Genomic DNA, 10959 nt, shown 5'->3' with positions numbered 1-10959 from the left:
TCATAGGAGTATTAGTGTAACTACTCAGTAAATGCTGAATACTACCATCTCCTCTGCCACCACTCTGATCCAAATAATCATCACCTGTCAGCCTCTTATTTATCTCTGTAATTCCACTGTTGTACCTCTATGATCAATACCAGTGCTGCTGTTGCTGCTAAGTCACTTCAGTCGTGTCTGACTCTGTGCGATCCCATAGACGGCAGCCCACCAGGCTCCTCCGTCCCTGGGATTCTCCAGGCAAGAACACTGGAGTGGGTTGCCATTTCCTTCTCCAGTGCATGCATGCATGATAAGTCACTTCAGTCGTTTCCAACTCTGTTTGACCCCATAGACAGCAGCCCACCAGGCTCCTCCATTCCTGGGATTCTCCAGGCAAGAACACTGGAGTGGGTTGCCATTACCTCTGCTGCTGCTGCTGCTAAGTCACTTCAGTCGTGTCCGACTCTGTGCGACCCCATAGATGGCAGCCCACCAGGCTCCCCCATCCCTTGGATTCTCCAGGCAAGAACACTGGAGTGGGTTGCCATTACCACTAGAGGGTCTTTATTTGAAACACTGATAAAAGTATGTTATTTTCCTGCTTAATGTGTTTCAGTGGCTTTCCACTGCCCTTGATTATAATCTGAACACATTTCCAAAGGCTACATGTCCCTGCATGACCGAGCCTAGTGATTCTCCAAATTTTGACAGAAGAAGACCACATGATGGATGGTCAGTTGACACAGTGCTACAAATTTCAGGTCAAAAAAATAGACAAAACTCATCCTAATATTAAAGAATAAAAATATAGTTTTAAAATGATAACAATTACATGTAAGTGAGAAGTAGAATATTGCTTGCAGCTTTTCACCTAGCCATCCAGCTCCATGCCAACTTTCATCAGTTTCCATCCACATATAGGTGACTTATTTTCTTCTACTTTATCTCTAATAAGCTGTACAATCCTAAATCACAATTGAATCACAATTGTAGATATCAGGAATGGCAATCAAGGATGGACCTGTCAGAGCACTTAAAACTGAATGAAGCAGAGAATCCAAAAATTATATGATAATTTTTTGCTGAAGATCACTTTCAAAGCTCTGTCAGATGCTAAGTGAAGGAGTACATCAGACAGGAGAGCAGAAAGGTTAGCAATTTGCACCAATTTCAAATCTGACAGCATCCAATTCTAAAAGCATCTATTCATGTTGTAGTATAGCATTTAGATATGGTTTGAAAATAATACATAATCATTTTTATCTGGGCCCAGTGAAGAACATCATCAGGTACTAGGGGAAAAAAAAAGCAAAAAACAAATTTTCAGCAGTGGACACTTCTTCACTATAGGTCAATCTTTGTAATGAATCCTGCCATTTTACATTTGAAATCTTGAAATGTTGGCTTTCAAATAATGTATCAGGCTGTTTGAGATTCTGATATCACTGAGATACACCACTTGAAAATAGATTTCAATGATAAAGCTGCCATTATCAGATCATCAAGAAGAAATACTTCTATCTCTTTCCTCATTGCAAAAGCTTGTGAACACCTTTCCTCTCACCAACAATTCTCCCTCTGTCTTCTGAATCTTTATCTTCCTATTTATTAGGTCATTATCATTGGCATAAAAAACTATGCTGTTATTCCTTTATTTAAAAGAGTAAGACCTGGGAACTCCCTAGTGGTTCAGTGGTTAAGACTCCATACTTCCCCGCAGGGGACACTGGTTCATTCCCTGGTTATGATCCGGCATGCTTCACAGAGTGACCAAATGAAAAGATAAAACATCTTTTTAAAAAAGAATAAGAAGATAAGGTGTCCATAGGTATGTGGATTTATCTCTGGGCTTTCTATTGTGTTCCATTGATCTATATTTCTGTCTTTGTGCCAGTACCACACTCTCTTGATGACTGTGGCTTTGTAGTAGAGCCTGAAGTCAGGCAGGTTGGTTCCCCCAGTTCCATTCTTCTTTCTCAAGATTGCTTTGGCTATTCAAGGTTTTTTGTATTTCCATACAAATTGTGAAATTATTTGTTCTAGTTCTGTGAAAAATACCGTTGGTAGCTTGATAGGGATTGCATTGAATCTATAGATTGCTTTGGGTAGTATAGCCATTTTCACAATATTGATTCTTCCAATCCATGAACACGGTATATTTCTCCATCTATTTGTGTCCTCTTTGATTTCTTTCATCAATGTTTTATAGTTTTCTATATATAGGTCTTTTGTTTCTTTAGGTAGATATACTCCTAAGTATTTTATTCTTTTTGTTGCAATGGTGAATGGTATTGTTTCCTTAATTTCTCTTTCTGTTTTTTCATTGTTAGTGTATAGGAATGCAAGGGATTTCTGTGTGTTAATTTTATATCCTGCAACTTTACTATATTCACAGCAATCCCACTCCTGGGCATACACACTGAGGAAACCAGATCTGAAAGAGACACGTGCATGCCAATATTCATTGCAGCACTGTTTATAATTGCCAGGACATGGAAGCAACCTAGATGCCCATCAGCAGATGAATGAATAAGGAAGCTGTGGTACATATACACCATGGAATATTACTCAGCCATTAAAAAGAATTCATTTGAATCAGTTCTAATGAGATGGATGAAACTGGAGCCCATTATACAGAGTGAAGTAAGCCAGAAAGATAAAGACCAATACAGTATACTAATGCATATAAATGGAATTTAGAAAGATGGTAACAATAACCCTATATGCAAAACAGAAAAAGAGACACAGATGTATAGAACAGACTTTTGGACTCTATGGGAGAAGGCAAGGGTGGGATGATCTGAGAGAATAGCATTGAAACATATATATTATCACGTGTGAAACAGATCGCCAGTCCAGGTTGGATGCATGAGAAAAGTGCTCAGGGCTGGTACACTGGGATGACCCAGAGGAATGGGATGGGGAGGGAGGAGGGAGGGGGGTTCAGGATGGGGAACACATGTAAATCCATGGCTGATTCATGTCAATGTATGGCAAAAACCACTACAATATTGTAAAGTAATTAGTCTCCAACTAATAAAAGTAAATGGAAAAAAAGAATAAGAAGTTTTAATTTCTCTGATCTATCTTTTAAACCTCTCCAGTCAGTTTTACATTCCCATAAATTTCACCAAAATCACTCTTGTCAATATTACCAGGGACAATGATATTGCAAAATCCCACAGTCAGTTGTCAGTCCTCCTCTTACTTGAATGTTAGCAGCTTTTGGTGCTGTTGATTACTACATCCTCAGGAAACACCTTCCTCACTTGATCTCCTGGACACCATGTGTTCTTAGGTTCCTCCTTAAGGGGTTCTCCTTGCTCTGCTCAATCTCCTTTGTGCTTCTAACCTCAAGAGGGTTCTCCTTTCTCCAGGGAGGCAAATCTACACCCTAAGCCTCAGTTCTACTTAAAATCCAGGACCATATACATCTCTGTCCAATAGATACACCATTTCCAAAACTGAAATCTTGACCTCAGTTACTCTTAAATCTCCACTCACAGTCCCAGTTAATGGAAGTGTTATCTTTCTGGTTTCTCAGGCCAGAATCATCAGGGTTCATCCTTGATTCATCTTGTTCTTTCACAGCCTGCATACCGTCCTTCAGATCACTACTGTACCCAGAACACAACCTCTTCTCTCATTTTCTCTCTGGCCCAAGCCACCAACATATTTCAACTGGATTATTGCTATTGATCTCCTTGCTTTCATCCTCCAGTAACTTCCAGTCCATGTTCCTCACAGAAGTTAGGGTGATCCTTTTAAAATATGCCCAGTTAGAAGCCACAGAAAGGTATAAGAGCAAATACAGAGTTCCAGAGAATAGCAAGGAGAGATAAGAAAGACTTCTTAAGCGAACAATGCAAAGAAATAGAGGAAAACAGTAGAGTGGGAAAGACTAGACATTTCTTCAAGAAAATTGGAGATACCAAGAGAACATTGCATGAAAAGATGGGCACAACAAAGGACAGAAACTGTAAGGACCTAATAGAAGCAGAAGAGACTAAGAAGAAGTGGCAAGAATACACAGAAAAATGAAAAAGATCTTAATGACCTGGATAACTTACAATGGTGTGATCACTCACTTAGAGCCAGATCCTGGAGTATGAAGTCAGGTGGGCCTTAGGAAATATCACTATGAACAAAACTAGCAGAGATGATGGAATTCCAGCTGAGCTATTTCAAATCCTGAAAGATGATGTTGTGAAAGTGCTATCAGTAAATATGCCAGCAAATTTGGAAAACTCAGCGGTGACCACAGGACTGGAAAAATTCAGTTTTCATTCCAGTCCCAAAGAAGGGCAATACCAAAGAATGTTCAAACTACTGCACAATTGCACAATTGCACTCATTTCACATGCTAGCAAGGTAACGCTCAAAATCCTTCAAGCTAGGCTTCAACAGTACATGAACCCAGAACTTCCAGATGTACAAGCTGGATTTAGAAAAGGCAGAGGAACCAGAGACCAAATGCCAACATCCATTGGATCACAGAAAAAGCAAGAAAATTCCAGGAAAACACCTGCTTCATTGACTATGCTAAAGCCTTTGATGGTATGGATCACAACAAACTGTGGAAAATTCTAAAAGAGATGGGAATACCAGACCACCTTACCTGCTTCCTGAGAAACCTGTATGCAGATCAAGAAGCAACAGTTAGAACTATACATGGAACAACGGACTAGTACAAAATTGGGAAAGGAGTACATCAAGGCTGTATATTGTCTCGTTGCTTATTTAACTTTTATGAAAGGCCAGGCTGGATGAAGCACAAGCTGGAATCACGATTGCTGGGAGAAATATCAACAACCTCAGATATGCAGATGACACCCCCCTCTTACGGCAGAAAGCAAAGAGGAACTAAAGAGCCTCTTGATGAAAGTGAAAGAGGAGAGTGAAAAAGCTGACTTAAAACTCAACATTCAAAAAACAAAGATCATGGCATCCGGTCCCATCACTTCATGGCAAAAAAATGGGGAAACAATGGAAACAGTGACAAAGTTTATAGGCTTGGACTCCAAAATCACTGTGGATGTTGACTGCAGCCATGAAATTAAAAGACACTTGCTCCTTGGAGGCAAAGCTATGACCAACCTAGACAGTATATTAAAAAGCAGAGACATTACTTTGCTGACAACAGTCCATATAGTCAAAGTTACGGTTTTTCCAGTAGTCATGTATAGTTGTGAGAGTTGGACCATAAAGAAGGCTGAGCCCTGAAGAATTGATGTTTTCAAGTTGTAGTGCTGGGGAAGACTGGAGCGTCCCTTGGACAGCAAGGAGATCCAATGAGTCAATCCTAAAGAATATAAGCTCTGAATATTCATTGGAAGGACTGATGCTGAAGCTGAAACTCCAATACTTTGGCCACCTGATGCCAAGAGCTGACTCATTGGAAAAGACTCTGATGCTGGGTAAGATTGAAGGCAGGAGGAGAAGGGGATGACAGAGGATGAGATGGTTGGATGGCATCACTGACTCGATCGACATGAGTTTGAGCAAACTCTGGGAGGTGGTAAAGGATGGGAAAGCCTGGCATGCTGCAGTCCATGATGTCGCAAAGAGTCAGACACGACTGAGCGACTGAACAAGAACAAGTGCCCCATAGAATAGCCCTCTTCTTCTCCAGTTCCTCATTTGATTTTTCTAGCATAACTGTGAGAGAAGCTATGTCATAGCAGTGTCAATTGTAGAATTATGTCTGAGGTTAAGAAAAGGCTTAAGGAAAGACAGTGGGAAGTCTAAATTTCTGTAAAGTTATATCAAACCAATTGAACTGTCACTTCATTTTATGGAATCTGCTTCTTTCAGTATACTCAGGCCTGCATCTAAAATCACAGAAAGTTTACCTAATCAGGCTTCACAAATCCCATCCCCTCAATCAGATTTTGAAAACTCACATTTACTCTAAGGGAGCTTTCCCTAGTGACATAAAGGGAATTTCAACATTTTTTAAAAAGATCTTCAGTCCAGAATAATTTAAGATTTAAGCACTGTACTGATTCCAGTGGTTTAAGAAATACTAGGAATAACTGTATGAGACAGATGTTAACTGAGGAAAAAAGAACTTTAGAAATGGATATAGTTATTTTCCTGCAATGTTGTTATTCATCCAATTGATTTGGTCTGGTAACAGTATCTCTCGTGTTTTCATGGCATAGAGAATGTGATGGCTTAATTTTCTGAACATATATTGTGTCCAAAATATATTTTGAAGAAAGGAATAGAGTGGGAAAAATTGTATTTAGTTTTTGTTCGCTTTTGTTTAAGTGGTATCAAAGGTAGTCAATATACCTGACAATAAGTTTTTGTACCCAAAGAAGGAGGAAATAGACACTCCCTATTATGTGCCCAATTTACCTACTGGAAAAAACAAAACAAAACAAAAAATTAAGCCAAACAAAAGGTTCAATGATTTCTGTTCCATATCAAATCAAGAAATTGGGGCTATAGTCACACATCTAAGCAATAATGTTGCAGATTACCATTCCAATCCTCTTTTGATTGTGCAATAGATAGCCATGAAAACAAACAAGAGAGAAGAATATTTAATATTCATCCTTGGAATCAGCTGCAGAGATCATATACTAAGAAATATAGTGCTTTATCAACACCTTCAGTAAGAATAAAAATAAATATATAGAAAATGGTCTGAAGTACCAGAGTTCAGTAACTGATAGGTTATCCCAGGTGGTTTATATAATCCCTGCAAACAGAGCAAATGAGGCATGGATTGTAGGGCACAGCACTAAATGTTACTGCATGTTATGGGCTCTTAAAAGGCCAAAGATCAGAATTGGTGGGAAGAATTGAATGTAGGACACTCACTATGACTCAACCATTCATTCTTAACACAGCCAAGAGCATCCTGTAGCCAAAGCACTTGTGGGAATCCTGGCTCTGCTACTTCCTAGGGATGTGAACTTAATCTCTGTGTTTTAGCAATCCTATCTATAAGGTGAGAAGTTTTGGTACCCTTAGCATAGAGTTGTGGTAAGGATTATACATGTTAATATATGCTAACACACAGTCATATTTTTATCATCATAATTATTACTGCTACCACCAGCTATACTCATTATTATTATTCCTTTTTTTTTCCACTTCTTTTCCTAACATCAATATTTAGAGTTTCCTCCCTCATTCCCCTTTTCCATTTTCAGCTCTGTGATTCCATGGGCACAAGTTGTGCAGCTTGATTGGCTTAAATCCATCAGCATATCTCACTTAACCCAAGTCAGAGAGGGATTTGTAAGGAAATACCAAGATACACAGTCTCCTCCCTAACAGGCTGGGTGACTGAGGAAGTGAAACTTACCTCCATCATGTCTGTGGAGTGGCAGAGAGATGCCAGGCGCCATGTTGTAGAGCCTGTTGCTGTTCAGTCACTCAGTCGTATCTGACTCTTCGTGACCCCATGGACTGCAGCACGCCAGGCTACCCTGTCCTTCACCATCTCCTGGACCTTGCTTAAGCTCATGTCCGTTGAGTCAGTGATGCCATCCAAGCATCTCATCCTCTGTCATCCCCTTCTCCTACTGCCTTCAATCTTTCCCAGCATCAGAGTCTTTTCTAAGACAGAGTCTTTTCTTCGCATCAGGTGGTCAAAGTATTGGAGTTTCAGCTTCACCATCAGTCCTTCCAATGAATATTCAGGGTTGATTTCCTTCAGGATGGACTGGTTGGATCTCCTTGCAGTCCAAGGGACTTGGAGTCCTTCTCCAACACCACAGTTCAAAAGCATCAATTCTTCAGCACTCAGCTTTCTTTATGGTCCAGCTCTCATGTCCGTACATGACTACTTGGAAAAACCATAGCTTTGACTAGATGAACCTTTGTTGGCAAAGTAATGTCTCTGCTTTTTAATATGCTGTCTAGGTTTGTCAAAGCTTTGCTTCCAAGGAGAAAGTATCTTTTCATTTTGTGGCTGCAGTCACCATCTGCAGTGATTTTGGAGCCCAAGAAACTAAAGTCTCACTGTTTCCATTGTTTCCCCCATCTATTTGCATGAAGTGATGGGCCCAGATGCCATGATCTTCTTTTTTTGAGTGTTGAGTTTTAAGTCAGATTTTTCACTCTCCTCTTTCATGTTCATCAACAGCTTGAGGATGGAACTAACCCAGAAGTAGGAGGCCAAGAATGGATCCTACTGACAACATTAATCCTGGATTAGTCAAACCCAGTAATAGTAAATCTCAGTTACATAACTATAAATGGCTTTAGCTTAAGTTAGTTGGAGTCCAACTATGTTCCCTAGATCTTTTTATATATTTATAACTATGTTCTAGAGATGTGATTAGTTTATTTTTATTTAAAAAGCAAAAATTAATTATTTATTGAGGATTTTTTTATAGTCTACCCAAATAGGGGCTCAAGTGACTTTTATCTAGTTCTTAACCACGTGTCTTAGTCTGTTTGGGCTGCTTTAACATAATACTAGACTGTTGTAAACAACAAAAACTTATTTCTCATAGTTCTGAAGGCTAGCAGTCCAAGATCAAGGTTCCAATAGATTTGGTGTCTAGTGGGAGCCCACTTCCTGGTCCATAGACAGCCGTCTCCTTGCTGTGTCCTCAAGTGGTAGGAGAGGCAAGGGAGCCCTCATATAAAAGAGCACTAATAAGGGCACTAACCCCATTCATGAGGGCTTCATCCTCATGATCTAACCACCTTGCAAGACCCTACTTTCAAACCCCATCACATTGGGAATAAGATTTCCACATATAAATCTTGAGGGGACACAAACATTCAGTCTATAGTACCATGTAAAAACAAAAGCATAAGTTTGAACAGAAAATCAACTCATTATAATCACGTGTCCGGAATGCTCCTCCAACATTTCATACTTTTGTTAAGCAGGCATAGACTTATTAAGCAAGTCCTCTGTTTATGCATTGTCTTTTTTTTCCCATTTATTTTTATTAGTTGCAGGCTAATTACTTACAATATTGTAGTGGTTTTTGTCATACATTGACATGAATCAGCCATGCTTAAATACCACATGCAAAGCATAGTTTACCTGAGACTGCCCCTCCATCTTTCAGGCATTAACCAGGGCTCCTTCATGTGCAAATAATAGAAATACATCCCAAATTATTTTCCATCAAAATGGGAATGCACTGACGTATTCAAAAGGGAAATCCAGAGCTGTGTTAAGAATAGCTGGATCCAAGGACTCAAATTGTGTGACCTGGAATCTGTTTTTCTCTCTATGTTTCAGCTGTGTTTCTGTGTAGTATCAATATAATGGTTTAAAATCTTAGCTCTAGAAGAAAGCTGCCAGACTTAGAATCCTGGATCCACTACTTCTTAGCTGTCTGACACTAACAAATCATCTGATTTCACTTAGCCTCAGTTCTTTAATCATAGAAATGGAGATAATAATAATGTTCACCTCATAAGTTTTAGGAGAGGATTAAACAGTTATAAAATAAAAACTACTTTATTGCCCTTACCATTATCAGCATCAGGCAGGATCTTTACATCTGGTGGCAAATAATGGCCCCAACAAAAAGTTGATGTGATCCCTAGAGAAGTTTTAGGGAAGAAGAGCACCTCTTTCCAGATAGAAACAGCTGAAGTTCTAAAGATAATTCTCATCCACCATTCTTGGACCATATGCCCACTCCTGCAGCAGAACATGGGGTTAGCCCCAGATGAGCAGCTTGTACTGAGGATAAAAAAGAGCAGCAGGAAAATTGCTATCATCAAACGAGGAAAGATATCTTACTTAGATAGGAAAAAACAACAAATGTCTACTACAGAGCCAACCACACCTTAATTATTAAAATAGTAAATAATAGCTGTAGCTGTTTTATAGAGTGAACAATAATAGTCACGAAAAGGATGCAGCCTGTGAGCCATGTTGTAAAGAAAGTTCCTTTATTGTTTAGAAAGTTGGATTTAATAAATACAAAAAGTTCCTTCCAGATTCAATGAGATTGAGATTTGGAAAGATTTTGAAACACAATAAAAATGAAAGTCCAACAGAAATAAATCTTTTGGTACTTGGAATTTGCTATGTGTTGGAATCAGACAAGAATGTTTCATCAGTGTGGGCATTTTTAAAGGATTATCTTTCTTTGATATGGAAAAGTGAAATAAAGATAGATAAAAAAGTACACCTGAAATTTACAAAAACAAAACCACTTTAAATATTGAATATATTGTCAATTCTCCCATTATCATCAGTGAAAATAATATGATTTTATCATACAATATTAAAGTAAAAAGAAGTTACTTTTAGACTTCCAGACCAAAGGAGATATGCATCTCACAAAATTAATTATAATTCTTTTAGTTTTCCAAAAAGTGAGGAAAAGTACAAAATAATTACCAAGTATAATATAGTCAAAAACAATAGATGCACACTAGAAACCACTATTTAACATTTTTGAAATACCCACTGCTTTTAATAAATCAGCACAATAAAGAGTGAATAGAAGAACAACCAAAAAAGAAAATTGCATAAAATTGTCTGGAATCTCACTTCACAAGAATTCTCCATCTTAACAACTCTTTCTGTCGGAGACTGATTTTCTAGGGCTCTCAACCTGAAAACCATGTGTCCTTCTACGTAATGACTCCATCCGTACTGTGCCCAGGGTTGCTAGCATTATAATCACAGAAGACTTTCTCTTCTTTCCTCTCTCCTGGGAATTTTGATAGACTAGTTTGAAGGTATTTTCTTTCCCCTAACTCTCTTTCCACTTATCCCACTGGGAGCTGGTTTTCGGACCTTGCCTCTCAGGCCCTGTCATGCACAAGCTCTGAATCGGAGACTCAAGCTGTGATCGCATCTCATGCTTAGTAGTCTTTTTGTCTCCTTTTTTCTGACACATAATTTTTACACACAAACTAATTAGCACATGGATGTTCAAGAAAGACAAACAGATACATTAAGTCTACAGTGTAGAATTGCATTTCCTCTGCATTTAGTGTTTCACCACAAGGAGTTGGCTGGTAACCTGCAGG

The sequence above is a fragment of the Cervus elaphus genome, chromosome 12 (genome assembly GCF_910594005.1).
Source record: "Cervus elaphus chromosome 12, mCerEla1.1, whole genome shotgun sequence".
Lineage (NCBI taxonomy): Eukaryota > Metazoa > Chordata > Mammalia > Artiodactyla > Cervidae > Cervus > Cervus elaphus.
The sequence above is the reverse complement of the archived record's forward strand: the minus strand, read 5'-3'. Positions refer to the sequence as shown.